The following is a 26,547-nucleotide window of genomic DNA, read 5'->3' as shown; positions in this document are numbered from 1 at the left end:
GTTCCCACCCGCCTCAACACCGTTGGAAGGGAGGAGAACCAATTAAGGCGGGGGGGGGTGGAACGAGCAGCTGTCTACCCTTAGCAGGAGGGTTGCTGATTAATTACCTCTCCTGCTGCTGCTGCTGCTGGCTGTCCAGCAGCAGACTGAAGGTTGCTGCTGCTGTGCGCAGGTATATAAAGGCTCAGAGCCTATTATGACACGCGCAGCCAGCGTTCCATTGCCACATTCCGTCTACTGCAGGCAGGATACCTGGCTGGCTGAATGTCACTGAGAAGCTCACAGAGACCGCCATAAGCAACAGTTTAAAAGAATGCCACAGACTAATCAACCAAACTTTTTGGGTTGGTTTCTCTTTTATAGTCTGCAGGCATTAAATGAAAGAAGTCAGTGTTCCAGCAGAGGGAGACAACGTTTCAGAAAAGGCATTGTAGCAAACCAAAAAAGAAATTTTAAGCGCAGCAGAGTAACCAGCTCACATACCTGTTAGCTCAGGTGAGTTTAAAAGGCTGCTGTTGATAACAAGGGCATTTGCTAAATAGATGGTGTGTGTGCAACAATATACTGAAAGGTCAATTATATTGTGCAGCTTATCTCACCACCTGTAGTTATTTAGGTGAAAGCTCCAAAATGCTTGCCTAATATGTCTGTTTATCCAAAAGGAAGTATAGAGGGAGAGCTAGATAGATAGCATTGCATTACATTACATTACATGGCAATGCAATGCACAGTTGCTGAAGTTGAACCAAAATGAGCTTGTCATCTGGCTTCTGCAACTTTTAACATGAAAAATCCAATGAGGAGAAGAAAAGCAAAGCCAAAGAGTCCATCCCAAAATCCGACAAACAAGCAAAATGAACAAAAAGCATTGAATTCAATTCTTTCTGATTTTAGAAACTGCATTAAAGAAGGGGTGCACCGGTCCTGGAGATACTGCAATACCAGGTCAATGCGTGGAGTGGACAGAGCAAGCTCTTTTTCCATCTCCCTGTTCTAAAAATCCATTTAATATATGGTCCCCAGATAGGGGACGTATCAGATATTAAACTGATAAGAACAGATACTACACTTGATCTTAGCCAAAAGGCCGAGAAGCGATAACCAGAATTGGTTTCCGACTACGGTGCCACCCAAGGATTCTGAAAAGTCCATTTGTGGAGATGGCCTCCTGGACTCCCGTTAAGAAGACATGCTGTCAACCTCTAGATCCCTCACATGCCTGCACTTTTCGGCTTGCTGCTGCTGCAATCCACGCGTTTTAGATCTGCATAACTCCACCTCTTTTAGCACAGTACCCTCAACCCCCGGCTGTTCCCACCCGCCTCAACACCGTTGGAAGGGAGGAGAACCAATTAAGGCGGGGGGGGGGGGGGTGGAACGAGCAGCTGTCTACCCTTAGCAGGAGGGTTGCTGATTAATTACCTCTCCTGCTGCTGCTGCTGCTGGCTGTCCAGCAGCAGACTGAAGGTGGCTGCTGCTGTGCGCAGTTATATAAAGGCTCAGAGCCTATTATGACACGCGCAGCCAGTGTTCCATTGCCACATTCCGTCTACTGCAGGCGGGATACCTGGATGGCTGAATGTCACTGAGAAGCTCACAGAGACCGCCATAAGCAACAGTTTAAAAGAATGCCACAGACTAATCAACCAAACTTTTTGGGTTGGTTTCTCTTTTATAGTCTGCAGGCATTAAATGAAAGAAGTCAGTGTTCCAGCAGAGGGAGACAACGTTTCAGAAAAGGCATTGTAGCAAACCAAAAAAGAAATTTTAAGCGCAGCAGAGTAACCAGCTCACATACCTGTTAGCTCAGGTGAGTTTAAAAGGCTGCTGTTGATAACAAGGGCATTTGCTAAATAGATGGTGTGTGTGCAACAATATACTGAAAGGTCAATTATATTGTGCAGCTTATCTCACCACCTGTAGTTATTTAGGTGAAAGCTCCAAAATGCTTGCCTAATATGTCTGTTTATCCAAAAGGAAGTATAGAGGGAGAGCTAGATAGATAGCATTGCATTACATTACATTACATGGCAATGCAATGCACAGTTGCTGAAGTTGAACCAAAATGAGCTTGTCATCTGGCTTCTGCAACTTTTAACATGAAAAATCCAATGAGGAGAAGAAAAGCAAAGCCAAAGAGTCCATCCCAAAATCCTACAAACAAGCAAAATGAACAAAAAGCATTGAATTCAATTCTTTCTGATTTTAGAAACTGCATTAAAGAAGGGGTGCACCGGTCCTGGAGATACTGCAATACCAGGTCAATGCGTGGAGTGGACAGAGCAAGCTCTTTTTCCATCTCCCTGTTCTAAAAATCCATTTAATATATGGTCCCCAGATAGGGGACGTATCAGATATTAAACTGATAAGAACAGATACTACACTTGATCTTAGCCAAAAGGCCGAGAAGCGATAACCAGAATTGGTTTCCGACTACGGTGCCACCCAAGGATTCTGAAAAGTCCATTTGTGGAGATGGCCACCTGGACTCCCGTTAAGAAGACATGCTGTCAACCTCTAGATCCCTCACATGCCTGCACTTTTCGGCTTGCTGCTGCTGCAATCCACGCGTTTTAGATCTGCATAACTCCACCTCTTTTAGCACAGTACCCTCAACCCCCGGCTGTTCCCACCCGCCTCAACACCGTTGGAAGGGAGGAGAACCAATTAAGGCGGGGGGGGGGGGTGGAACGAGCAGCTGTCTACCCTTAGCAGGAGGGTTGCTGATTAATTACCTCTCCTGCTGCTGCTGCTGCTGGCTGTCCAGCAGCAGACTGAAGGTGGCTGCTGCTGTGCGCAGTTATATAAAGGCTCAGAGCCTATTATGACACGCGCAGCCAGCGTTCCATTGCCACATTCCGTCTACTGCAGGCGGGATACCTGGATGGCTGAATGTCACTGAGAAGCTCACAGAGACCGCCATAAGCAACAGTTTAAAAGAATGCCACAGACTAATCAACCAAACTTTTTGGGTTGGTTTCTCTTTTATAGTCTGCAGGCATTAAATGAAAGAAGTCAGTGTTCCAGCAGAGGGAGACAACGTTTCAGAAAAGGCATTGTAGCAAACCAAAAAATAAATTTTAAGCGCAGCAGAGTAACCAGCTCACATACCTGTTAGCTCAGGTGAGTTTAAAAGGCTGCTGTTGATAACAAGGGCATTTGCTAAATAGATGGTGTGTGTGCAACAATATACTGAAAGGTCAATTATATTGTGCAGCTTATCTCACCACCTGTAGTTATTTAGGTGAAAGCTCCAAAATGCTTGCCTAATATGTCTGTTTATCCAAAAGGAAGTATAGAGGGAGAGCTAGATAGATAGCATTGCATTACATTACATTACATGGCAATGCAATGCACAGTTGCTGAAGTTGAACCAAAATGAGCTTGTCATCTGGCTTCTGCAACTTTTAACATGAAAAATCCAATGAGGAGAAGAAAAGCAAAGCCAAAGAGTCCATCCCAAAATCCTACAAACAAGCAAAATGAACAAAAAGCATTGAATTCAATTCTTTCTGATTTTAGAAACTGCATTAAAGAAGGGGTGCACCGGTCCTGGAGATACTGCAATACCAGGTCAATGCGTGGAGTGGACAGAGCAAGCTCTTTTTCCATCTCCCTGTTCTAAAAATCCATTTAATATATGGTCCCCAGATAGGGGACGTATCAGATATTAAACTGATAAGAACAGATACTACACTTGATCTTAGCCAAAAGGCCGAGAAGCGATAACCAGAATTGGTTTCCGACTACGGTGCCACCCAAGGATTCTGAAAAGTCCATTTGTGGAGATGGCCACCTGGACTCCCGTTAAGAAGACATGCTGTCAACCTCTAGATCCCTCACATGCCTGCACTTTTCGGCTTGCTGCTGCTGCAATCCACGCGTTTTAGATCTGCATAACTCCACCTCTTTTAGCACAGTACCCTCAACCCCCGGCTGTTCCCACCCGCCTCAACACCGTTGGAAGGGAGGAGAACCAATTAAGGCGGGGGGGGGGTGGAACGAGCAGCTGTCTACCCTTAGCAGGAGGGTTGCTGATTAATTACCTCTCCTGCTGCTGCTGCTGCTGGCTGTCCAGCAGCAGACTGAAGGTGGCTGCTGCTGTGCGCAGGTATATAAAGGCTCAGAGCCTATTATGACACGCGCAGCCAGCGTTCCATTGCCACATTCCGTCTACTGCAGGCGGGATACCTGGATGGCTGAATGTCACTGAGAAGCTCACAGAGACCGCCATAAGCAACAGTTTAAAAGAATGCCACAGACTAATCAACCAAACTTTTTGGGTTGGTTTCTCTTTTATAGTCTGCAGGCATTAAATGAAAGAAGTCAGTGTTCCAGCAGAGGGAGACAACGTTTCAGAAAAGGCATTGTAGCAAACCAAAAAAGAAATTTTAAGCGCAGCAGAGTAACCAGCTCACATACCTGTTAGCTCAGGTGAGTTTAAAAGGCTGCTGTTGATAACAAGGGCATTTGCTAAATAGATGGTGTGTGTGCAACAATATACTGAAAGGTCAATTATATTGTGCAGCTTATCTCACCACCTGTAGTTATTTAGGTGAAAGCTCCAAAATGCTTGCCTAATATGTCTGTTTATCCAAAAGGAAGTATAGAGGGAGAGCTAGATAGATAGCATTGCATTACATTACATTACATGGCAATGCAATGCACAGTTGCTGAAGTTGAACCAAAATGAGCTTGTCATCTGGCTTCTGCAACTTTTAACATGAAAAATCCAATGAGGAGAAGAAAAGCAAAGCCAAAGAGTCCATCCCAAAATCCGACAAACAAGCAAAATGAACAAAAAGCATTGAATTCAATTCTTTCTGATTTTAGAAACTGCATTAAAGAAGGGGTGCACTGGTCCTGGAGATACTGCAATACCAGGTCAATGCGTGGAGTGGACAGAGCAAGCTCTTTTTCCATCTCCCTGTTCTAAAAATCCATTTAATATATGGTCCCCAGATAGGGGACGTATCAGATATTAAACTGATAAGAACAGATACTACACTTGATCTTAGCCAAAAGGCCGAGAAGCGATAACCAGAATTGGTTTCCGACTACGGTGCCACCAAAGGATTCTGAAAAGTCCATTTGTGGAGATGGCCTCCTGGACTCCCGTTAAGAAGACATGCTGTCAACCTCTAGATCCCTCACATGCCTGCACTTTTCGGCTTGCTGCTGCTGCAATCCACGCGTTTTAGATCTGCATAACTCCACCTCTTTTAGCACAGTACCCTCAACCCCCGGCTGTTCCCACCCGCCTCAACACCGTTGGAAGGGAGGAGAACCAATTAAGGCGGGGGGGGGGGGGTGGAACGAGCAGCTGTCTACCCTTAGCAGGAGGGTTGCTGATTAATTACCTCTCCTGCTGCTGCTGCTGCTGGCTGTCCAGCAGCAGACTGAAGGTGGCTGCTGCTGTGTGCAGGTATATAAAGGCTCAGAGCCTATTATGACACGCGCAGCCAGCGTTCCATTGCCACATTCCGTCTACTGCAGGCGGGATACCTGGATGGCTGAATGTCACTGAGAAGCTCACAGAGACCGCCATAAGCAACAGTTTAAAAGAATGCCACAGACTAATCAACCAAACTTTTTGGGTTGGTTTCTCTTTTATAGTCTGCAGGCATTAAATGAAAGAAGTCAGTGTTCCAGCAGAGGGAGACAACGTTTCAGAAAAGGCATTGTAGCAAACCAAAAAAGAAATTTTAAGCGCAGCAGAGTAACCAGCTCACATACCTGTTAGCTCAGGTGAGTTTAAAAGGCTGCTGTTGATAACAAGGGCATTTGCTAAATAGATCGTGTGTGTGCAACAATATACTGAAAGGTCAATTATATTGTGCAGCTTATCTCACCACCTGTAGTTATTTAGGTGAAAGCTCCAAAATGCTTGCCTAATATGTCTGTTTATCCAAAAGGAAGTATAGAGGGAGAGCTAGATAGATAGCATTGCATTACATTACATTACATGGCAATGCAATGCACAGTTGCTGAAGTTGAACCAAAATGAGCTTGTCATCTGGCTTCTGCAACTTTTAACATGAAAAATCCAATGAGGAGAAGAAAAGCAAAGCCAAAGAGTCCATCCCAAAATCCGACAAACAAGCAAAATGAACAAAAAGCATTGAATTCAATTCTTTCTGATTTTAGAAACTGCATTAAAGAAGGGGTGCACCGGTCCTGGAGATACTGCAATACCAGGTCAATGCGTGGAGTGGACAGAGCAAGCTCTTTTTCCATCTCCCTGTTCTAAAAATCCATTTAATATATGGTCCCCAGATAGGGGACGTATCAGATATTAAACTGATAAGAACAGATACTACACTTGATCTTAGCCAAAAGGCCGAGAAGCGATAACCAGAATTGGTTTCCGACTACGGTGCCATCCAAGGATTCTGAAAAGTCCATTTGTGGAGATGGCCACCTGGACTCCCGTTAAGAAGACATGCTGTCAACCTCTAGATCCCTCACATGCCTGCACTTTTCGGCTTGCTGCTGCTGCAATCCACGCGTTTTAGATCTGCATAACTCCACCTCTTTTAGCACAGTACCCTCAACCCCCGGCTGTTCCCACCCGCCTCAACACCGTTGGAAGGGAGGAGAACCAATTAAGGCGGGGGGGGGGGTGGAACGAGCAGCTGTCTACCCTTAGCAGGAGGGTTGCTGATTAATTACCTCTCCTGCTGCTGCTGCTGGCTGTCCAGCAGCAGACTGAAGGTGGCTGCTGCTGTGCGCAGGTATATAAAGGCTCAGAGCCTATTATGACACGCGCAGCCAGCGTTCCATTGCCACATTCCGTCTACTGCAGGCGGGATACCTGGATGGCTGAATGTCACTGAGAAGCTCACAGAGACCGCCATAAGCAACAGTTTAAAAGAATGCCACAGACTAATCAACCAAACTTTTTGGGTTGGTTTCTCTTTTATAGTCTGCAGGCATTAAATGAAAGAAGTCAGTGTTCCAGCAGAGGGAGACAACGTTTCAGAAAAGGCATTGTAGCAAACCAAAAAAGAAATTTTAAGCGCAGCAGAGTAACCAGCTCACATACCTGTTAGCTCAGGTGAGTTTAAAAGGCTGCTGTTGATAACAAGGGCATTTGCTAAATAGATGGTGTGTGTGCAACAATATACTGAAAGGTCAATTATATTGTGCAGCTTATCTCACCACCTGTAGTTATTTAGGTGAAAGCTCCAAAATGCTTGCCTAATATGTCTGTTTATCCAAAAGGAAGTATAGAGGGAGAGCTAGATAGATAGCATTGCATTACATTACATTACATGGCAATGCAATGCACAGTTGCTGAAGTTGAACCAAAATGAGCTTGTCATCTGGCTTCTGCAACTTTTAACATGAAAAATCCAATGAGGAGAAGAAAAGCAAAGCCAAAGAGTCCATCCCAAAATCCGACAAACAAGCAAAATGAACAAAAAGCATTGAATTCAATTCTTTCTGATTTTAGAAACTGCATTAAAGAAGGGGTGCACCGGTCCTGGAGATACTGCAATACCAGGTCAATGCGTGGAGTGGACAGAGCAAGCTCTTTTTCCATCTCCCTGTTCTAAAAATCCATTTAATATATGGTCCCCAGATAGGGGACGTATCAGATATTAAACTGATAAGAACAGATACTACACTTGATCTTAGCCAAAAGGCCGAGAAGCGATAACCAGAATTGGTTTCCGACTACGGTGCCACCCAAGGATTCTGAAAAGTCCATTTGTGGAGATGGCCACCTGGACTCCCGTTAAGAAGACATGCTGTCAACCTCTAGATCCCTCACATGCCTGCACTTTTCGGCTTGCTGCTGCTGCAATCCACGCGTTTTAGATCTGCATAACTCCACCTCTTTTAGCACAGTACCCTCAACCCCCGGCTGTTCCCACCCGCCTCAACACCGTTGGAAGGGAGGAGAACCAATTAAGGCGGGGGGGGGGGTGGAACGAGCAGCTGTCTACCCTTAGCAGGAGGGTTGCTGATTAATTACCTCTCCTGCTGCTGCTGCTGCTGGCTGTCCAGCAGCAGACTGAAGGTGGCTGCTGCTGTGCGCAGGTATATAAAGGCTCAGAGCCTATTATGACACGCGCAGCCAGCGTTCCATTGCCACATTCCGTCTACTGCAGGCGGGATACCTGGATGGCTGAATGTCACTGAGAAGCTCACAGAGACCACCATAAGCAACAGTTTAAAAGAATGCCACAGACTAATCAACCAAACTTTTTGGGTTGGTTTCTCTTTTATAGTCTGCAGGCATTAAATGAAAGAAGTCAGTGTTCCAGCAGAGGGAGACAACGTTTCAGAAAAGGCATTGTAGCAAACCAAAAAAGAAATTTTAAGCGCAGCAGAGTAACCAGCTCACATACCTGTTAGCTCAGGTGAGTTTAAAAGGCTGCTGTTGATAACAAGGGCATTTGCTAAATAGATGGTGTGTGTGCAACAATATACTGAAAGGTCAATTATATTGTGCAGCTTATCTCACCACCTGTAGTTATTTAGGTGAAAGCTCCAAAATGCTTGCCTAATATGTCTGTTTATCCAAAAGGAAGTATAGAGGGAGAGCTAGATAGATAGCATTGCATTACATTACATTACATGGCAATGCAATGCACAGTTGCTGAAGTTGAACCAAAATGAGCTTGTCATCTGGCTTCTGCAACTTTTAACATGAAAAATCCAATGAGGAGAAGAAAAGCAAAGCCAAAGAGTCCATCCCAAAATCCGACAAACAAGCAAAATGAACAAAAAGCATTGAATTCAATTCTTTCTGATTTTAGAAACTGCATTAAAGAAGGGGTGCACCGGTCCTGGAGATACTGCAATACCAGGTCAATGCGTGGAGTGGACAGAGCAAGCTCTTTTTCCATCTCCCTGTTCTAAAAATCCATTTAATATATGGTCCCCAGATAGGGGACGTATCAGATATTAAACTGATAAGAACAGATACTACACTTGATCTTAGCCAAAAGGCCGAGAAGCGATAACCAGAATTGGTTTCCGACTACGGTGCCACCAAAGGATTCTGAAAAGTCCATTTGTGGAGATGGCCTCCTGGACTCCCGTTAAGAAGACATGCTGTCAACCTCTAGATCCCTCACATGCCTGCACTTTTCGGCTTGCTGCTGCTGCAATCCACGCGTTTTAGATCTGCATAACTCCACCTCTTTTAGCACAGTACCCTCAACCCCCGGCTGTTCCCACCCGCCTCAACACCGTTGGAAGGGAGGAGAACCAATTAAGGCGGGGGGGGGGGGTGGAACGAGCAGCTGTCTACCCTTAGCAGGAGGGTTGCTGATTAATTACCTCTCCTGCTGCTGCTGCTGCTGGCTGTCCAGCAGCAGACTGAAGGTGGCTGCTGCTGTGTGCAGGTATATAAAGGCTCAGAGCCTATTATGACACGCGCAGCCAGCGTTCCATTGCCACATTCCGTCTACTGCAGGCGGGATACCTGGATGGCTGAATGTCACTGAGAAGCTCACAGAGACCGCCATAAGCAACAGTTTAAAAGAATGCCACAGACTAATCAACCAAACTTTTTGGGTTGGTTTCTCTTTTATAGTCTGCAGGCATTAAATGAAAGAAGTCAGTGTTCCAGCAGAGGGAGACAACGTTTCAGAAAAGGCATTGTAGCAAACCAAAAAAGAAATTTTAAGCGCAGCAGAGTAACCAGCTCACATACCTGTTAGCTCAGGTGAGTTTAAAAGGCTGCTGTTGATAACAAGGGCATTTGCTAAATAGATCGTGTGTGTGCAACAATATACTGAAAGGTCAATTATATTGTGCAGCTTATCTCACCACCTGTAGTTATTTAGGTGAAAGCTCCAAAATGCTTGCCTAATATGTCTGTTTATCCAAAAGGAAGTATAGAGGGAGAGCTAGATAGATAGCATTGCATTACATTACATTACATGGCAATGCAATGCACAGTTGCTGAAGTTGAACCAAAATGAGCTTGTCATCTGGCTTCTGCAACTTTTAACATGAAAAATCCAATGAGGAGAAGAAAAGCAAAGCCAAAGAGTCCATCCCAAAATCCGACAAACAAGCAAAATGAACAAAAAGCATTGAATTCAATTCTTTCTGATTTTAGAAACTGCATTAAAGAAGGGGTGCACCGGTCCTGGAGATACTGCAATACCAGGTCAATGCGTGGAGTGGACAGAGCAAGCTCTTTTTCCATCTCCCTGTTCTAAAAATCCATTTAATATATGGTCCCCAGATAGGGGACGTATCAGATATTAAACTGATAAGAACAGATACTACACTTGATCTTAGCCAAAAGGCCGAGAAGCGATAACCAGAATTGGTTTCCGACTACGGTGCCACCCAAGGATTCTGAAAAGTCCATTTGTGGAGATGGCCACCTGGACTCCCGTTAAGAAGACATGCTGTCAACCTCTAGATCCCTCACATGCCTGCACTTTTCGGCTTGCTGCTGCTGCAATCCACGCGTTTTAGATCTGCATAACTCCACCTCTTTTAGCACAGTACCCTCAACCCCCGGCTGTTCCCACCCGCCTCAACACCGTTGGAAGGGAGGAGAACCAATTAAGGCGGGGGGGGGGGTGGAACGAGCAGCTGTCTACCCTTAGCAGGAGGGTTCCTGATTAATTACCTCTCCTGCTGCTGCTGCTGCTGGCTGTCCAGCAGCAGACTGAAGGTGGCTGCTGCTGTGCGCAGGTATATAAAGGCTCAGAGCCTATTATGACACGCGCAGCCAGCGTTCCATTGCCACATTCCGTCTACTGCAGGCGGGATACCTGGATGGCTGAATGTCACTGAGAAGCTCACAGAGACCGCCATAAGCAACAGTTTAAAAGAATGCCACAGACTAATCAACCAAACTTTTTGGGTTGGTTTCTCTTTTATAGTCTGCAGGCATTAAATGAAAGAAGTCAGTGTTCCAGCAGAGGGAGACAACGTTTCAGAAAAGGCATTGTAGCAAACCAAAAAAGAAATTTTAAGCGCAGCAGAGTAACCAGCTCACATACCTGTTAGCTCAGGTGAGTTTAAAAGGCTGCTGTTGATAACAAGGGCATTTGCTAAATAGATGGTGTGTGTGCAACAATATACTGAAAGGTCAATTATATTGTGCAGCTTATCTCACCACCTGTAGTTATTTAGGTGAAAGCTCCAAAATGCTTGCCTAATATGTCTGTTTATCCAAAAGGAAGTATAGAGGGAGAGCTAGATAGATAGCATTGCATTACATTACATTACATGGCAATGCAATGCACAGTTGCTGAAGTTGAACCAAAATGAGCTTGTCATCTGGCTTCTGCAACTTTTAACATGAAAAATCCAATGAGGAGAAGAAAAGCAAAGCCAAAGAGTCCATCCCAAAATCCGACAAACAAGCAAAATGAACAAAAAGCATTGAATTCAATTCTTTCTGATTTTAGAAACTGCATTAAAGAAGGGGTGCACCGGTCCTGGAGATACTGCAATACCAGGTCAATGCGTGGAGTGGACAGAGCAAGCTCTTTTTCCATCTCCCTGTTCTAAAAATCCATTTAATATATGGTCCCCAGATAGGGGACGTATCAGATATTAAACTGATAAGAACAGATACTACACTTGATCTTAGCCAAAAGGCCGAGAAGCGATAACCAGAATTGGTTTCCGACTACGGTGCCACCCAAGGATTCTGAAAAGTCCATTTGTGGAGATGGCCTCCTGGACTCCCGTTAAGAAGACATGCTGTCAACCTCTAGATCCCTCACATGCCTGCACTTTTCGGCTTGCTGCTGCTGCAATCCACGCGTTTTAGATCTGCATAACTCCACCTCTTTTAGCACAGTACCCTCAACCCCCGGCTGTTCCCACCCGCCTCAACACCGTTGGAAGGGAGGAGAACCAATTAAGGCGGGGGGGGGGGGTGGAACGAGCAGCTGTCTACCCTTAGCAGGAGGGTTGCTGATTAATTACCTCTCCTGCTGCTGCTGCTGCTGGCTGTCCAGCAGCAGACTGAAGGTGGCTGCTGCTGTGCGCAGGTATATAAAGGCTCAGAGCCTATTATGACACGCGCAGCCAGCGTTCCATTGCCACATTCCGTCTACTGCAGGCGGGATACCTGGATGGCTGAATGTCACTGAGAAGCTCACAGAGACCGCCATAAGCAACAGTTTAAAAGAATGCCACAGACTAATCAACCAAACTTTTTGGGTTGGTTTCTCTTTTATAGTCTGCAGGCATTAAATGAAAGAAGTCAGTGTTCCAGCAGAGGGAGACAACGTTTCAGAAAAGGCATTGTAGCAAACCAAAAAAGAAATTTTAAGCGCAGCAGAGTAACCAGCTCACATACCTGTTAGCTCAGGTGAGTTTAAAAGGCTGCTGTTGATAACAAGGGCATTTGCTAAATAGATGGTGTGTGTGCAACAATATACTGAAAGGTCAATTATATTGTGCAGCTTATCTCACCACCTGTAGTTATTTAGGTGAAAGCTCCAAAATGCTTGCCTAATATGTCTGTTTATCCAAAAGGAAGTATAGAGGGAGAGCTAGATAGATAGCATTGCATTACATTACATTACATGGCAATGCAATGCACAGTTGCTGAAGTTGAACCAAAATGAGCTTGTCATCTGGCTTCTGCAACTTTTAACATGAAAAATCCAATGAGGAGAAGAAAAGCAAAGCCAAAGAGTCCATCCCAAAATCCGACAAACAAGCAAAATGAACAAAAAGCATTGAATTCAATTCTTTCTGATTTTAGAAACTGCATTAAAGAAGGGGTGCACCGGTCCTGGAGATACTGCAATACCAGGTCAATGCGTGGAGTGGACAGAGCAAGCTCTTTTTCCATCTCCCTGTTCTAAAAATCCATTTAATATATGGTCCCCAGATAGGGGACGTATCAGATATTAAACTGATAAGAACAGATACTACACTTGATCTTAGCCAAAAGGCCGAGAAGCGATAACCAGAATTGGTTTCCGACTACGGTGCCACCCAAGGATTCTGAAAAGTCCATTTGTGGAGATGGCCACCTGGACTCCCGTTAAGAAGACATGCTGTCAACCTCTAGATCCCTCACATGCCTGCACTTTTCGGCTTGCTGCTGCTGCAATCCACGCGTTTTAGATCTGCATAACTCCACCTCTTTTAGCACAGTACCCTCAACCCCCGGCTGTTCCCACCCGCCTCAACACCGTTGGAAGGGAGGAGAACCAATTAAGGCGGGGGTGGGGTGGAACGAGCAGCTGTCTACCCTTAGCAGGAGGGTTGCTGATTAATTACCTCTCCTGCTGCTGCTGCTACTGGCTGTCCAGCAGCAGACTGAAGGTGGCTGCTGCTGTGCGCAGGTATATAAAGGCTCAGAGCCTATTATGACACGCGCAGCCAGCGTTCCATTGCCACATTCCGTCTACTGCAGGCGGGATACCTGGATGGCTGAATGTCACTGAGAAGCTCACAGAGACCGCCATAAGCAACAGTTTAAAAGAATGCCACAGACTAATCAACCAAACTTTTTGGGTTGGTTTCTCTTTTATAGTCTGCAGGCATTAAATGAAAGAAGTCAGTGTTCCAGCAGAGGGAGACAACGTTTCAGAAAAGGCATTGTAGCAAACCAAAAAAGAAATTTTAAGCGCAGCAGAGTAACCAGCTCACATACCTGTTAGCTCAGGTGAGTTTAAAAGGCTGCTGTTGATAACAAGGGCATTTGCTAAATAGATGGTGTGTGTGCAACAATATACTGAAAGGTCAATTATATTGTGCAGCTTATCTCACCACCTGTAGTTATTTAGGTGAAAGCTCCAAAATGCTTGCCTAATATGTCTGTTTATCCAAAAGGAAGTATAGAGGGAGAGCTAGATAGATAGCATTGCATTACATTACATTACATGGCAATGCAATGCACAGTTGCTGAAGTTGAACCAAAATGAGCTTGTCATCTGGCTTCTGCAACTTTTAACATGAAAAATCCAATGAGGAGAAGAAAAGCAAAGCCAAAGAGTCCATCCCAAAATCCGACAAACAAGCAAAATGAACAAAAAGCATTGAATTCAATTCTTTCTGATTTTAGAAACTGCATTAAAGAAGGGGTGCACCGGTCCTGGAGATACTGCAATACCAGGTCAATGCGTGGAGTGGACAGAGCAAGCTCTTTTTCCATCTCCCTGTTCTAAAAATCCATTTAATATATGGTCCCCAGATAGGGGACGTATCAGATATTAAACTGATAAGAACAGATACTACACTTGATCTTAGCCAAAAGGCCGAGAAGCGATAACCAGAATTGGTTTCCGACTACGGTGCCACCCAAGGATTCTGAAAAGTCCATTTGTGGAGATGGCCACCTGGACTCCCGTTAAGAAGACATGCTGTCAACCTCTAGATCCCTCACATGCCTGCACTTTTCGGCTTGCTGCTGCTGCAATCCACGCGTTTTAGATCTGCATAACTCCACCTCTTTTAGCACAGTACCCTCAACCCCCGGCTGTTCCCACCCGCCTCAACACCGTTGGAAGGGAGGAGAACCAATTAAGGCGGGGGTGGGGTGGAACGAGCAGCTGTCTACCCTTAGCAGGAGGGTTGCTGATTAATTACCTCTCCTGCTGCTGCTGCTACTGGCTGTCCAGCAGCAGACTGAAGGTGGCTGCTGCTGTGCGCAGGTATATAAAGGCTCAGAGCCTATTATGACACGCGCAGCCAGCGTTCCATTGCCACATTCCGTCTACTGCAGGCGGGATACCTGGATGGCTGAATGTCACTGAGAAGCTCACAGAGACCGCCATAAGCAACAGTTTAAAAGAATGCCACAGACTAATCAACCAAACTTTTTGGGTTGGTTTCTCTTTTATAGTCTGCAGGCATTAAATGAAAGAAGTCAGTGTTCCAGCAGAGGGAGACAACGTTTCAGAAAAGGCATTGTAGCAAACCAAAAAAGAAATTTTAAGCGCAGCAGAGTAACCAGCTCACATACCTGTTAGCTCAGGTGAGTTTAAAAGGCTGCTGTTGATAACAAGGGCATTTGCTAAATAGATGGTGTGTGTGCAACAATATACTGAAAGGTCAATTATATTGTGCAGCTTATCTCACCACCTGTAGTTATTTAGGTGAAAGCTCCAAAATGCTTGCCTAATATGTCTGTTTATCCAAAAGGAAGTATAGAGGGAGAGCTAGATAGATAGCATTGCATTACATTACATTACATGGCAATGCAATGCACAGTTGCTGAAGTTGAACCAAAATGAGCTTGTCATCTGGCTTCTGCAACTTTTAACATGAAAAATCCAATGAGGAGAAGAAAAGCAAAGCCAAAGAGTCCATCCCAAAATCCGACAAACAAGCAAAATGAACAAAAAGCATTGAATTCAATTCTTTCTGATTTTAGAAACTGCATTAAAGAAGGGGTGCACCGGTCCTGGAGATACTGCAATACCAGGTCAATGCGTGGAGTGGACAGAGCAAGCTCTTTTTCCATCTCCCTGTTCTAAAAATCCATTTAATATATGGTCCCCAGATAGGGGACGTATCAGATATTAAACTGATAAGAACAGATACTACACTTGATCTTAGCCAAAAGGCCGAGAAGCGATAACCAGAATTGGTTTCCGACTACGGTGCCACCCAAGGATTCTGAAAAGTCCATTTGTGAAGATGGCCACCTGGACTCATGTTAAGAAGACATGCTGTCAACCTCTAGATCCCTCACATGCCTGCACTTTTCGGCTTGCTGCTGCTGCAATCCACGCGTTTTAGATCTGCATAACTCCACCTCTTTTAGCACAGTACCCTCAACCCCCGGCTGTTCCCACCCGCCTCAACACCGTTGGAAGGGAGGAGAACCAATTAAGGCGGGGGGGGGGTGGAACGAGCAGCTGTCTACCCTTAGCAGGAGGGTTGCTGATTAATTACCTCTCCTGCTGCTGCTGCTGCTGGCTGTCCAGCAGCAGACTGAAGGTGGCTGCTGCTGTGCGCAGGTATATAAAGGCTCAGAGCCTATTATGACACGCGCAGCCAGCGTTCCATTGCCACATTCCGTCTACTGCAGGCGGGATACCTGGATGGCTGAATGTCACTGAGAAGCTCACAGAGACCGCCATAAGCAACAGTTTAAAAGAATGCCACAGACTAATCAACCAAACTTTTTGGGTTGGTTTCTCTTTTATAGTCTGCAGGCATTAAATGAAAGAAGTCAGTGTTCCAGCAGAGGGAGACAACGTTTCAGAAAAGGCATTGTAGCAAACCAAAAAAGAAATTTTAAGCGCAGCAGAGTAACCAGCTCACATACCTGTTAGCTCAGGTGAGTTTAAAAGGCTGCTGTTGATAACAAGGGCATTTGCTAAATAGATGGTGTGTGTGCAACAATATACTGAAAGGTCAATTATATTGTGCAGCTTATCTCACCACCTGTAGTTATTTAGGTGAAAGCTCCAAAATGCTTGCCTAATATGTCTGTTTATCCAAAAGGAAGTATAGAGGGAGAGCTAGATAGATAGCATTGCATTACATTACATTACATGGCAATGCAATGCACAGTTGCTGAAGTTGAACCAAAATGAGCTTGTCATCTGGCTTCTGCAACTTTTAACATGAAAAATCCAATGAGGAGAAGAAAAGCAAAGCCAAAGAGTCCATCCCAAAATCCGACAAACAAGCAAAATGAACAAAAAGCATTGAATTCAATTCTTTCTGATTTTAGAAACTGCATTAAAGAAGGGGTGCACCGGTCCTGGAGATACTGCAATACCAGGTCAATGCGTGGAGTGGACAGAGCAAGCTCTTTTTCCATCTCCCTGTTCTAAAAATCCATTTAATATATGGTCCCCAGATAGGGGACGTATCAGATATTAAACTGATAAGAACAGATACTACACTTGATCTTAGCCAAAAGGCCGAGAAGCAATAACCAGAATTGGTTTCCGACTACGGTGCCACCCAAGGATTCTGAAAAGTCCATTTGTGGAGATGGCCACCTGGACTCCCGTTAAGAAGACATGCTGTCAACCTCTAGATCCCTCACATGCCTGCACTTTTCGGCTTGCTGCTGCTGCAATCCACGCGTTTTAGATCTGCATAACTCCACCTCTTTTAGCACAGTACCCTCAACCCCCGGCTGTTCCCACCCGCCTCAACACCGTTGGAAGGGAGGAGAACCAATTAAGGCGGGGGGGGGGTGGAACGAGCAGCTGTCTACCCTTAGCAGGAGGGTTGCTGATTAATTACCTCTCCTGCTGCTGCTGCTGCTGGCTGTCCAGCAGCAGACTGAAGGTGGCTGCTGCTGTGCGCAGGTATATAAAGGCTCAGAGCCTATTATGACACGTGCAGCCAGCGTTCCATTGCCACATTCCGTCTACTGCAGGCGGGATACCTGGATGGCTGAATGTCACTGAGAAGCTCACAGAGACCGCCATAAGCAACAGTTTAAAAGAATGCCACAGACTAATCAACCAAACTTTTTGGGTTGGTTTCTCTTTTATAGTCTGCAGGCATTAAATGAAAGAAGTCAGTGTTCCAGCAGAGGGAGACAACGTTTCAGAAAAGGCATTGTAGCAAACCAAAAAAGAAATTTTAAGCGCAGCAGAGTAACCAGCTCACATACCTGTTAGCTCAGGTGAGTTTAAAAGGCTGCTGTTGATAACAAGGGCATTTGCTAAATAGATGGTGTGTGTGCAACAATATACTGAAAGGTCAATTATATTGTGCAGCTTATCTCACCACCTGTAGTTATTTAGGTGAAAGCTCCAAAATGCTTGCCTAATATGTCTGTTTATCCAAAAGGAAGTATAGAGGGAGAGCTAGATAGATAGCATTGCATTACATTACATTACATGGCAATGCAATGCACAGTTGCTGAAGTTGAACCAAAATGAGCTTGTCATCTGGCTTCTGCAACTTTTAACATGAAAAATCCAATGAGGAGAAGAAAAGCAAAGCCAAAGAGTCCATCCCAAAATCCGACAAACAAGCAAAATGAACAAAAAGCATTGAATTCAATTCTTTCTGATTTTAGAAACTGCATTAAAGAAGGGGTGCACCGGTCCTGGAGATACTGCAATACCAGGTCAATGCGTGGAGTGGACAGAGCAAGCTCTTTTTCCATCTCCCTGTTCTAAAAATTCATTTAATATATGGTCCCCAGATAGGGGACGTATCAGATATTAAACTGATAAGAACAGATACTACACTTGATCTTAGCCAAAAGGCCGAGAAGCGATAACCAGAATTGGTTTCCGACTACGGTGCCACCCAAGGATTCTGAAAAGTCCATTTGTGGAGATGGCCACCTGGACTCCCGTTAAGAAGACATGCTGTCAACCTCTAGATCCCTCACATGCCTGCACTTTTCGGCTTGCTGCTGCTGCAATCCACGCGTTTTAGATCTGCATAACTCCACCTCTTTTAGCACAGTACCCTCAACCCCCGGCTGTTCCCACCCGCCTCAACACCGTTGGAAGGGAGGAGAACCAATTAAGGCGGGGGGGGGGGTGGAACGAGCAGCTGTCTACCCTTAGCAGGAGGGTTGCTGATTAATTACCTCTCCTGCTGCTGCTGCTGCTGGCTGTCCAGCAGCAGACTGAAGGTGGCTGCTGCTGTGCGCAGGTATATAAAGGCTCAGAGCCTATTATGACACGCGCAGCCAGCGTTCCATTGCCACATTCCGTCAACTGCAGGCGGGATACCTGGATGGCTGAATGTCACTGAGAAGCTCACAGAGACCGCCATAAGCAACAGTTTAAAAGAATGCCACAGACTAATCAACCAAATTTTTTGGGTTGGTTTCTCTTTTATAGTCTGCAGGCATTAAATGAAAGAAGTCAGTGTTCCAGCAGAGGGAGACAACGTTTCAGAAAAGGCATTGTAGCAAACCAAAAAAGAAATTTTAAGCGCAGCAGAGTAACCAGCTCACATACCTGTTAGCTCAGGTGAGTTTAAAAGGCTGCTGTTGATAACAAGGGCATTTGCTAAATAGATGGTGTGTGTGCAACAATATACTGAAAGGTCAATTATATTGTGCAGCTTATCTCACCACCTGTAGTTATTTAGGTGAAAGCTCCAAAATGCTTGCCTAATATGTCTGTTTATCCAAAAGGAAGTATAGAGGGAGAGCTAGATAGATAGCATTGCATTACATTACATTACATGGCAATGCAATGCACAGTTGCTGAAGTTGAACCAAAATGAGCTTGTCATCTGGCTTCTGCAACTTTTAACATGAAAAATCCAATGAGGAGAAGAAAAGCAAAGCCAAAGAGTCCATCCCAAAATCCGACAAACAAGCAAAATGAACAAAAAGCATTGAATTCAATTCTTTCTGATTTTAGAAACTGCATTAAAGAAGGGGTGCACCGGTCCTGGAGATACTGCAATACCAGGTCAATGCGTGGAGTGGACAGAGCAAGCTCTTTTTCCATCTCCCTGTTCTAAAAATCCATTTAATATATGGTCCCCAGATAGGGGACGTATCAGATATTAAACTGATAAGAACAGATACTACACTTGATCTTAGCCAAAAGGCCGAGAAGCGATAACCAGAATTGGTTTCCGACTACGGTGCCACCCAAGGATTCTGAAAAGTCCATTTGTGGAGATGGCCACCTGGACTCCCGTTAAGAAGACATGCTGTCAACCTCTAGATCCCTCACATGCCTGCACTTTTCGGCTTGCTGCTGCTGCAATCCACGCGTTTTAGATCTGCATAACTCCACCTCTTTTAGCACAGTACCCTCAACCCCCGGCTGTTCCCACCCGCCTCAACACCGTTGGAAGGGAGGAGAACCAATTAAGGCGGGGGGGGGGTGGAACGAGCAGCTGTCTACCCTTAGCAGGAGGGTTGCTGATTAATTACCTCTCCTGCTGCTGCTGCTGCTGGCTGTCCAGCAGCAGACTGAAGGTGGCTGCTGCTGTGCGCAGGTATATAAAGGCTCAGAGCCTATTATGACACGCGCAGCCAGCGTTCCATTGCCACATTCCGTCTACTGCAGGCGGGATACCTGGATGGCTGAATGTCACTGAGAAGCTCACAGAGACCGCCATAAGCAACAGTTTAAAAGAATGCCACAGACTAATCAACCAAACTTTTTGGGTTGGTTTCTCTTTTATAGTCTGCAGGCATTAAATGAAAGAAGTCAGTGTTCCAGCAGAGGGAGACAACGTTTCAGAAAAGGCATTGTAGCAAACCAAAAAAGAAATTTTAAGCGCAGCAGAGTAACCAGCTCACATACCTGTTAGCTCAGGTGAGTTTAAAAGGCTGCTGTTGATAACAAGGGCATTTGCTAAATAGATGGTGTGTGTGCAACAATATACTGAAAGGTCAATTATATTGTGCAGCTTATCTCACCACCTGTAGTTATTTAGGTGAAAGCTCCAAAATGCTTGCCTAATATGTCTGTTTATCCAAAAGGAAGTATAGAGGGAGAGCTAGATAGATAGCATTGCATTACATTACATTACATGGCAATGCAATGCACAGTTGCTGAAGTTGAACCAAAATGAGCTTGTCATCTGGCTTCTGCAACTTTTAACATGAAAAATCCAATGAGGAGAAGAAAAGCAAAGCCAAAGAGTCCATCCCAAAATCCGACAAACAAGCAAAATGAACAAAAAGCATTGAATTCAATTCTTTCTGATTTTAGAAACTGCATTAAAGAAGGGGTGCACAGGTCCTGGAGATACTGCAATACCAGGTCAATGCGTGGAGTGGACAGAGCAAGCTCTTTTTCCATCTCCCTGTTCTAAAAATCCATTTAATATATGGTCCCCAGATAGGGGACGTATCAGATATTAAACTGATAAGAACAGATACTACACTTGATCTTAGCCAAAAGGCAGAGAAGCGATAACCAGAATTGGTTTCCGACTACGGTGCCACCCAAGGATTCTGAAAAGTCCATTTGTGGAGATGGCCACCTGGACTCCCGTTAAGAAGACATGCTGTCAACCTCTAGATCCCTCACATGCCTGCACTTTTCGGCTTGCTGCTGCTGCAATCCACGCGTTTTAGATCTGCATAACTCCACCTCTTTTAGCACAGTACCCTCAACCCCCGGCTGTTCCCACCCGCCTCAACACCGTTGGAAGGGAGGAGAACCAATTAAGGCGGGGGGGGTGGAACGAGCAGCTGTCTACCCTTAGCAGGAGGGTTGCTGATTAATTACCTCTCCTGCTGCTGCTGCTGCTGGCTGTCCAGCAGCAGACTGAAGGTGGCTGCTGCTGTGCGCAGGTATATAAAGGCTCAGAGCCTATTATGACACGCGCAGCCAGCGTTCCATTGCCACATTCCGTCTACTGCAGGCGGGATACCTGGATGGCTGAATGTCACTGAGAAGCTCACAGAGACCGCCATAAGCAACAGTTTAAAAGAATGCCACAGACTAATCAACCAAACTTTTTGGGTTGGTTTCTCTTTTATAGTCTGCAGGCATTAAATGAAAGAAGTCAGTGTTCCAGCAGAGGGAGACAACATTTCAGAAAAGGCATTGTAGCAAACCAAAAAAGAAATTTTAAGCGCAGCAGAGTAACCAGCTCACATACCTGTTAGCTCAGGTGAGTTTAAAAGGCTGCTGTTGATAACAAGGGCATTTGCTAAATAGATGGTGTGTGTGCAACAATATACTGAAAGGTCAATTATATTGTGCAGCTTATCTCACCACCTGTAGTTATTTAGGTGAAAGCTCCAAAATGCTTGCCTAATATGTCTGTTTATCCAAAAGGAAGTATAGAGGGAGAGCTAGATAGATAGCATTGCATTACATTACATTACATGGCAATGCAATGCACAGTTGCTGAAGTTGAACCAAAATGAGCTTGTCATCTGGCTTCTGCAACTTTTAACATGAAAAATCCAATGAGGAGAAGAAAAGCAAAGCCAAAGAGTCCATCCCAAAATCCGACAAACAAGCAAAATGAACAAAAAGCATTGAATTCAATTCTTTCTGATTTTAGAAACTGCATTAAAGAAGGGGTGCACCGGTCCTGGAGATACTGCAATACCAGGTCAATGCGTGGAGTGGACAGAGCAAGCTCTTTTTCCATCTCCCTGTTCTAAAAATCCATTTAATATATGGTCCCCAGATAGGGGACGTATCAGATATTAAACTGATAAGAACAGATACTACACTTGATCTTAGCCAAAAGGCCGAGAAGCGATAACCAGAATTGGTTTCCGACTACGGTGCCACCCAAGGATTCTGAAAAGTCCATTTGTGGAGATGGCCACCTGGACTCCCGTTAAGAAGACATGCTGTCAACCTCTAGATCCCTCACATGCCTGCACTTTTCGGCTTGCTGCTGCTGCAATCCACGCGTTTTAGATCTGCATAACTCCACCTCTTTTAGCACAGTACCCTCAACCCCCGGCTGTTCCCACCCGCCTCAACACCGTTGGAAGGGAGGAGAACCAATTAAGGCGGGGGGGGGGTGGAACGAGCAGCTGTCTACCCTTAGCAGGAGGGTTGCTGATTAATTACCTCTCCTGCTGCTGCTGCTGCTGGCTGTCCAGCAGCAGACTGAAGGTGGCTGCTGCTGTGCGCAGGTATATAAAGGCTCAGAGCCTATTATGACACGCGCAGCCAGCGTTCCATTGCCACATTCCGTCTACTGCAGGCGGGATACCTGGATGGCTGAATGTCACTGAGAAGCTCACAGAGACCGCCATAAGCAACAGTTTAAAAGAATGCCACAGACTAATCAACCAAACTTTTTGGGTTGGTTTCTCTTTTATAGTCTGCAGGCATTAAATGAAAGAAGTCAGTGTTCCAGCAGAGGGAGACAACGTTTCAGAAAAGGCATTGTAGCAAACCAAAAAAGAAATTTTAAGCGCAGCAGAGTAACCAGCTCACATACCTGTTAGCTCAGGTGAGTTTAAAAGGCTGCTGTTGATAACAAGGGCATTTGCTAAATAGATGGTGTGTGTGCAACAATATACTGAAAGGTCAATTATATTGTGCAGCTTATCTCACCACCTGTAGTTATTTAGGTGAAAGCTCCAAAATGCTTGCCTAATATGTCTGTTTATCCAAAAGGAAGTATAGAGGGAGAGCTAGATAGATAGCATTGCATTACATTACATTACATGGCAATGCAATGCACAGTTGCTGAAGTTGAACCAAAATGAGCTTGTCATCTGGCTTCTGCAACTTTTAACATGAAAAATCCAATGAGGAGAAGAAAAGCAAAGCCAAAGAGTCCATCCCAAAATCCGACAAACAAGCAAAATGAACAAAAAGCATTGAATTCAATTCTTTCTGATTTTAGAAACTGCATTAAAGAAGGGGTGCACAGGTCCTGGAGATACTGCAATACCAGGTCAATGCGTGGAGTGGACAGAGCAAGCTCTTTTTCCATCTCCCTGTTCTAAAAATCCATTTAATATATGGTCCCCAGATAGGGGACGTATCAGATATTAAACTGATAAGAACAGATACTACACTTGATCTTAGCCAAAAGGCAGAGAAGCGATAACCAGAATTGGTTTCCGACTACGGTGCCACCCAAGGATTCTGAAAAGTCCATTTGTGGAGATGGCCACCTGGACTCCCGTTAAGAAGACATGCTGTCAACCTCTAGATCCCTCACATGCCTGCACTTTTCGGCTTGCTGCTGCTGCAATCCACGCGTTTTAGATCTGCATAACTCCACCTCTTTTAGCACAGTACCCTCAACCCCCGGCTGTTCCCACCCGCCTCAACACCGTTGGAAGGGAGGAGAACCAATTAAGGCGGGGGGGGTGGAACGAGCAGCTGTCTACCCTTAGCAGGAGGGTTGCTGATTAATTACCTCTCCTGCTGCTGCTGCTGCTGGCTGTCCAGCAGCAGACTGAAGGTGGCTGCTGCTGTGCGCAGGTATATAAAGGCTCAGAGCCTATTATGACACGCGCAGCCAGCGTTCCATTGCCACATTCCGTCTACTGCAGGCGGGATACCTGGATGGCTGAATGTCACTGAGAAGCTCACAGAGACCGCCATAAGCAACAGTTTAAAAGAATGCCACAGACTAATCAACCAAACTTTTTGGGTTGGTTTCTCTTTTATAGTCTGCAGGCATTAAATGAAAGAAGTCAGTGTTCCAGCAGAGGGAGACAACATTTCAGAAAAGGCATTGTAGCAAACCAAAAAAGAAATTTTAAGCGCAGCAGAGTAACCAGCTCACATACCTGTTAGCTCAGGTGAGTTTAAAAGGCTGCTGTTGATAACAAGGGCATTTGCTAAATAGATGGTGTGTGTGCAACAATATACTGAAAGGTCAATTATATTGTGCAGCTTATCTCACCACCTGTAGTTATTTAGGTGAAAGCTCCAAAATGCTTGCCTAATATGTCTGTTTATCCAAAAGGAAGTATAGAGGGAGAGCTAGATAGATAGCATTGCATTACATTACATTACATGGCAATGCAATGCACAGTTGCTGAAGTTGAACCAAAATGAGCTTGTCATCTGGCTTCTGCAACTTTTAACATGAAAAATCCAATGAGGAGAAGAAAAGCAAAGCCAAAGAGTCCATCCCAAAATCCGACAAACAAGCAAAATGAACAAAAAGCATTGAATTCAATTCTTTCTGATTTTAGAAACTGCATTAAAGAAGGGGTGCACCGATCCTGGAGATACTGCAATACCAGGTCAATGCGTGGAGTGGACAGAGCAAGCTCTTTTTCCATCTCCCTGTTCTAAAAATCCATTTAATATATGGTCCCCAGATAGGGGACGTATCAGATATTAAACTGATAAGAACAGATACTACACTTGATCTTAGCCAAAAGGCCGAGAAGCGATAACCAGAATTGGTTTCCGACTATGGTGCCACCCAAGGATTCTGAAAAGTCCATTTGTGGAGATGGCCACCTGGACTCCCGTTAAGAAGACATGCTGTCAACCTCTAGATCCCTCACATGCCTGCACTTTTCGGCTTGCTGCTGCTGCAATCCACGCGTTTTAGATCTGCATAACTCCACCTCTTTTAGCACAGTACCCTCAACCCCCGGCTGTTCCCACCCGCCTCAACACCGTTGGAAGGGAGGAGAACCAATTAAGGCGGGGGGGGGGTGGAACGAGCAGCTGTCTACCCTTAGCAGGAGGGTTGCTGATTAATTACCTCTCCTGCTGCTGCTGCTGCTGGCTGTCCAGCAGCAGACTGAAGGTGGCTGCTGCTGTGCGCAGGTATATAAAGGCTCAGAGCCTATTATGACACGCGCAGCCAGCGTTCCATTGCCACATTCCGTCTACTGCAGGCGGGATACCTGGATGGCTGAATGTCACTGAGAAGCTCACAGAGACCGCCATAAGCAACAGTTTAAAAGAATGCCACAGACTAATCAACCAAACTTTTTGGGTTGGTTTCTCTTTTATAGTCTGCAGGCATTAAATGAAAGAAGTCAGTGTTCCAGCAGAGGGAGACAACGTTTCAGAAAAGGCATTGTAGCAAACCAAAAAAGAAATTTTAAGCGCAGCAGAGTAACCAGCTCACATACCTGTTAGCTCAGGTGAGTTTAAAAGGCTGCTGTTGATAACAAGGGCATTTGCTAAATAGATGGTGTGTGTGCAACAATATACTGAAAGGTCAATTATATTGTGCAGCTTATCTCACCACCTGTAGTTATTTAGGTGAAAGCTCCAAAATGCTTGCCTAATATGTCTGTTTATCCAAAAGGAAGTATAGAGGGAGAGCTAGATAGATAGCATTGCATTACATTACATTACATGGCAATGCAATGCACAGTTGCTGAAGTTGAACCAAAATGAGCTTGTCATCTGGCTTCTGCAACTTTTAACATGAAAAATCCAATGAGGAGAAGAAAAGCAAAGCCAAAGAGTCCATCCCAAAATCCGACAAACAAGCAAAATGAACAAAAAGCATTGAATTCAATTCTTTCTGATTTTAGAAACTGCATTAAAGAAGGGGTGCACCGGTCCTGGAGATACTGCAATACCAGGTCAATGCGTGGAGTGGACAGAGCAAGCTCTTTTTCCATCTCCCTGTTCTAAAAATCCATTTAATATATGGTCCCCAGATAGGGGACGTATCAGATATTAAACTGATAAGAACAGATACTACACTTGATCTTAGCCAAAAGGCCGAGAAGCGATAACCAGAATTGGTTTCCGACTACGGTGCCACCCAAGGATTCTGAAAAGTCCATTTGTGGAGATGGCCACCTGGACTCCCGTTAAGAAGACATGCTGTCAACCTCTAGATCCCTCACATGCCTGCACTTTTCGGCTTGCTGCTGCTGCAATCCACGCGTTTTAGATCTGCATAACTCCACCTCTTTTAGCACAGTACCCTCAACCCCCGGCTGTTCCCACCCGCCTCAACACCGTTGGAAGGGAGGAGAACCAATTAAGGCGGGGGGGTGGGGGTGGAACGAGCAGCTGTCTACCCTTAGCAGGAGGGTTGCTGATTAATTACCTCTCCTGCTGCTGCTGCTGCTGGCTGTCCAGCAGCAGACTGAAGGTGGCTGCTGCTGTGCGCAGGTATATAAAGGCTCAGAGCCTATTATGACACGCGCAGCCAGCGTTCCATTGCCACATTCCGTCTACTGCAGGCGAGATACCTGGATGGCTGAATGTCACTGAGAAGCTCACAGAGACCGCCATAAGCAACAGTTTAAAAGAA

General features: G+C 45.2%; 20 non-coding genes across 20 annotated transcripts; all 20 read right to left on the bottom strand.

Annotated features, from left to right (window-relative positions):
- Positions 1-908: 908 nt before the first annotated feature.
- Positions 909-1,099, bottom strand: LOC141201185 (U2 spliceosomal RNA). The gene has a single exon (XR_012272754.1). It is a non-coding gene; the product is annotated as a U2 spliceosomal RNA (small nuclear RNA).
- A 1,124-nt stretch (positions 1,100-2,223) lies between these two features.
- On the bottom strand, positions 2,224-2,414 carry LOC141201184 (U2 spliceosomal RNA). The gene has a single exon (XR_012272753.1). It is a non-coding gene; the product is annotated as a U2 spliceosomal RNA (small nuclear RNA).
- A 1,122-nt stretch (positions 2,415-3,536) lies between these two features.
- Positions 3,537-3,727, bottom strand: LOC141201183 (U2 spliceosomal RNA). Its single transcript, XR_012272752.1, has one exon. It is a non-coding gene; the product is annotated as a U2 spliceosomal RNA (small nuclear RNA).
- Positions 3,728-4,847: 1,120 nt separating this feature from the next.
- On the bottom strand, positions 4,848-5,038 carry LOC141199387 (U2 spliceosomal RNA). Its single transcript, XR_012271141.1, has one exon. It is a non-coding gene; the product is annotated as a U2 spliceosomal RNA (small nuclear RNA).
- Positions 5,039-6,161: 1,123 nt separating this feature from the next.
- On the bottom strand, positions 6,162-6,352 carry LOC141201182 (U2 spliceosomal RNA). The gene has a single exon (XR_012272751.1). It is a non-coding gene; the product is annotated as a U2 spliceosomal RNA (small nuclear RNA).
- A 1,118-nt stretch (positions 6,353-7,470) lies between these two features.
- LOC141201181 (U2 spliceosomal RNA) lies at positions 7,471-7,661 on the bottom strand. The gene has a single exon (XR_012272750.1). It is a non-coding gene; the product is annotated as a U2 spliceosomal RNA (small nuclear RNA).
- Positions 7,662-8,782: 1,121 nt separating this feature from the next.
- Positions 8,783-8,973, bottom strand: LOC141201180 (U2 spliceosomal RNA). The gene has a single exon (XR_012272749.1). It is a non-coding gene; the product is annotated as a U2 spliceosomal RNA (small nuclear RNA).
- Positions 8,974-10,095: 1,122 nt separating this feature from the next.
- On the bottom strand, positions 10,096-10,286 carry LOC141201179 (U2 spliceosomal RNA). Its single transcript, XR_012272748.1, has one exon. It is a non-coding gene; the product is annotated as a U2 spliceosomal RNA (small nuclear RNA).
- Positions 10,287-11,407: 1,121 nt separating this feature from the next.
- Positions 11,408-11,598, bottom strand: LOC141201177 (U2 spliceosomal RNA). The gene has a single exon (XR_012272746.1). It is a non-coding gene; the product is annotated as a U2 spliceosomal RNA (small nuclear RNA).
- Positions 11,599-12,720: 1,122 nt separating this feature from the next.
- Positions 12,721-12,911, bottom strand: LOC141201176 (U2 spliceosomal RNA). Its single transcript, XR_012272745.1, has one exon. It is a non-coding gene; the product is annotated as a U2 spliceosomal RNA (small nuclear RNA).
- Positions 12,912-14,031: 1,120 nt separating this feature from the next.
- On the bottom strand, positions 14,032-14,222 carry LOC141201175 (U2 spliceosomal RNA). Its single transcript, XR_012272744.1, has one exon. It is a non-coding gene; the product is annotated as a U2 spliceosomal RNA (small nuclear RNA).
- A 1,120-nt stretch (positions 14,223-15,342) lies between these two features.
- On the bottom strand, positions 15,343-15,533 carry LOC141201174 (U2 spliceosomal RNA). The gene has a single exon (XR_012272743.1). It is a non-coding gene; the product is annotated as a U2 spliceosomal RNA (small nuclear RNA).
- A 1,120-nt stretch (positions 15,534-16,653) lies between these two features.
- Positions 16,654-16,844, bottom strand: LOC141200293 (U2 spliceosomal RNA). Its single transcript, XR_012272017.1, has one exon. It is a non-coding gene; the product is annotated as a U2 spliceosomal RNA (small nuclear RNA).
- Positions 16,845-17,964: 1,120 nt separating this feature from the next.
- LOC141201098 (U2 spliceosomal RNA) lies at positions 17,965-18,155 on the bottom strand. The gene has a single exon (XR_012272670.1). It is a non-coding gene; the product is annotated as a U2 spliceosomal RNA (small nuclear RNA).
- Positions 18,156-19,276: 1,121 nt separating this feature from the next.
- LOC141201173 (U2 spliceosomal RNA) lies at positions 19,277-19,467 on the bottom strand. The gene has a single exon (XR_012272742.1). It is a non-coding gene; the product is annotated as a U2 spliceosomal RNA (small nuclear RNA).
- Positions 19,468-20,587: 1,120 nt separating this feature from the next.
- On the bottom strand, positions 20,588-20,778 carry LOC141200499 (U2 spliceosomal RNA). Its single transcript, XR_012272219.1, has one exon. It is a non-coding gene; the product is annotated as a U2 spliceosomal RNA (small nuclear RNA).
- A 1,118-nt stretch (positions 20,779-21,896) lies between these two features.
- LOC141201172 (U2 spliceosomal RNA) lies at positions 21,897-22,087 on the bottom strand. Its single transcript, XR_012272741.1, has one exon. It is a non-coding gene; the product is annotated as a U2 spliceosomal RNA (small nuclear RNA).
- A 1,120-nt stretch (positions 22,088-23,207) lies between these two features.
- LOC141200497 (U2 spliceosomal RNA) lies at positions 23,208-23,398 on the bottom strand. Its single transcript, XR_012272217.1, has one exon. It is a non-coding gene; the product is annotated as a U2 spliceosomal RNA (small nuclear RNA).
- A 1,118-nt stretch (positions 23,399-24,516) lies between these two features.
- Positions 24,517-24,707, bottom strand: LOC141200539 (U2 spliceosomal RNA). The gene has a single exon (XR_012272257.1). It is a non-coding gene; the product is annotated as a U2 spliceosomal RNA (small nuclear RNA).
- A 1,120-nt stretch (positions 24,708-25,827) lies between these two features.
- Positions 25,828-26,018, bottom strand: LOC141201171 (U2 spliceosomal RNA). The gene has a single exon (XR_012272740.1). It is a non-coding gene; the product is annotated as a U2 spliceosomal RNA (small nuclear RNA).
- Between the last annotated feature and the right edge of the window lie 529 nt (positions 26,019-26,547).

Source organism: Phyllobates terribilis, unplaced genomic scaffold (assembly GCF_046119375.1).
Source record: "Phyllobates terribilis strain yellow unplaced genomic scaffold, ASM4611937v1 Scaffold_108__1_contigs__length_5656254, whole genome shotgun sequence".
NCBI classification, from domain to species: domain Eukaryota; kingdom Metazoa; phylum Chordata; class Amphibia; order Anura; family Dendrobatidae; genus Phyllobates; species Phyllobates terribilis.
This window is presented reverse-complemented; position numbering and strand designations above follow the sequence as displayed.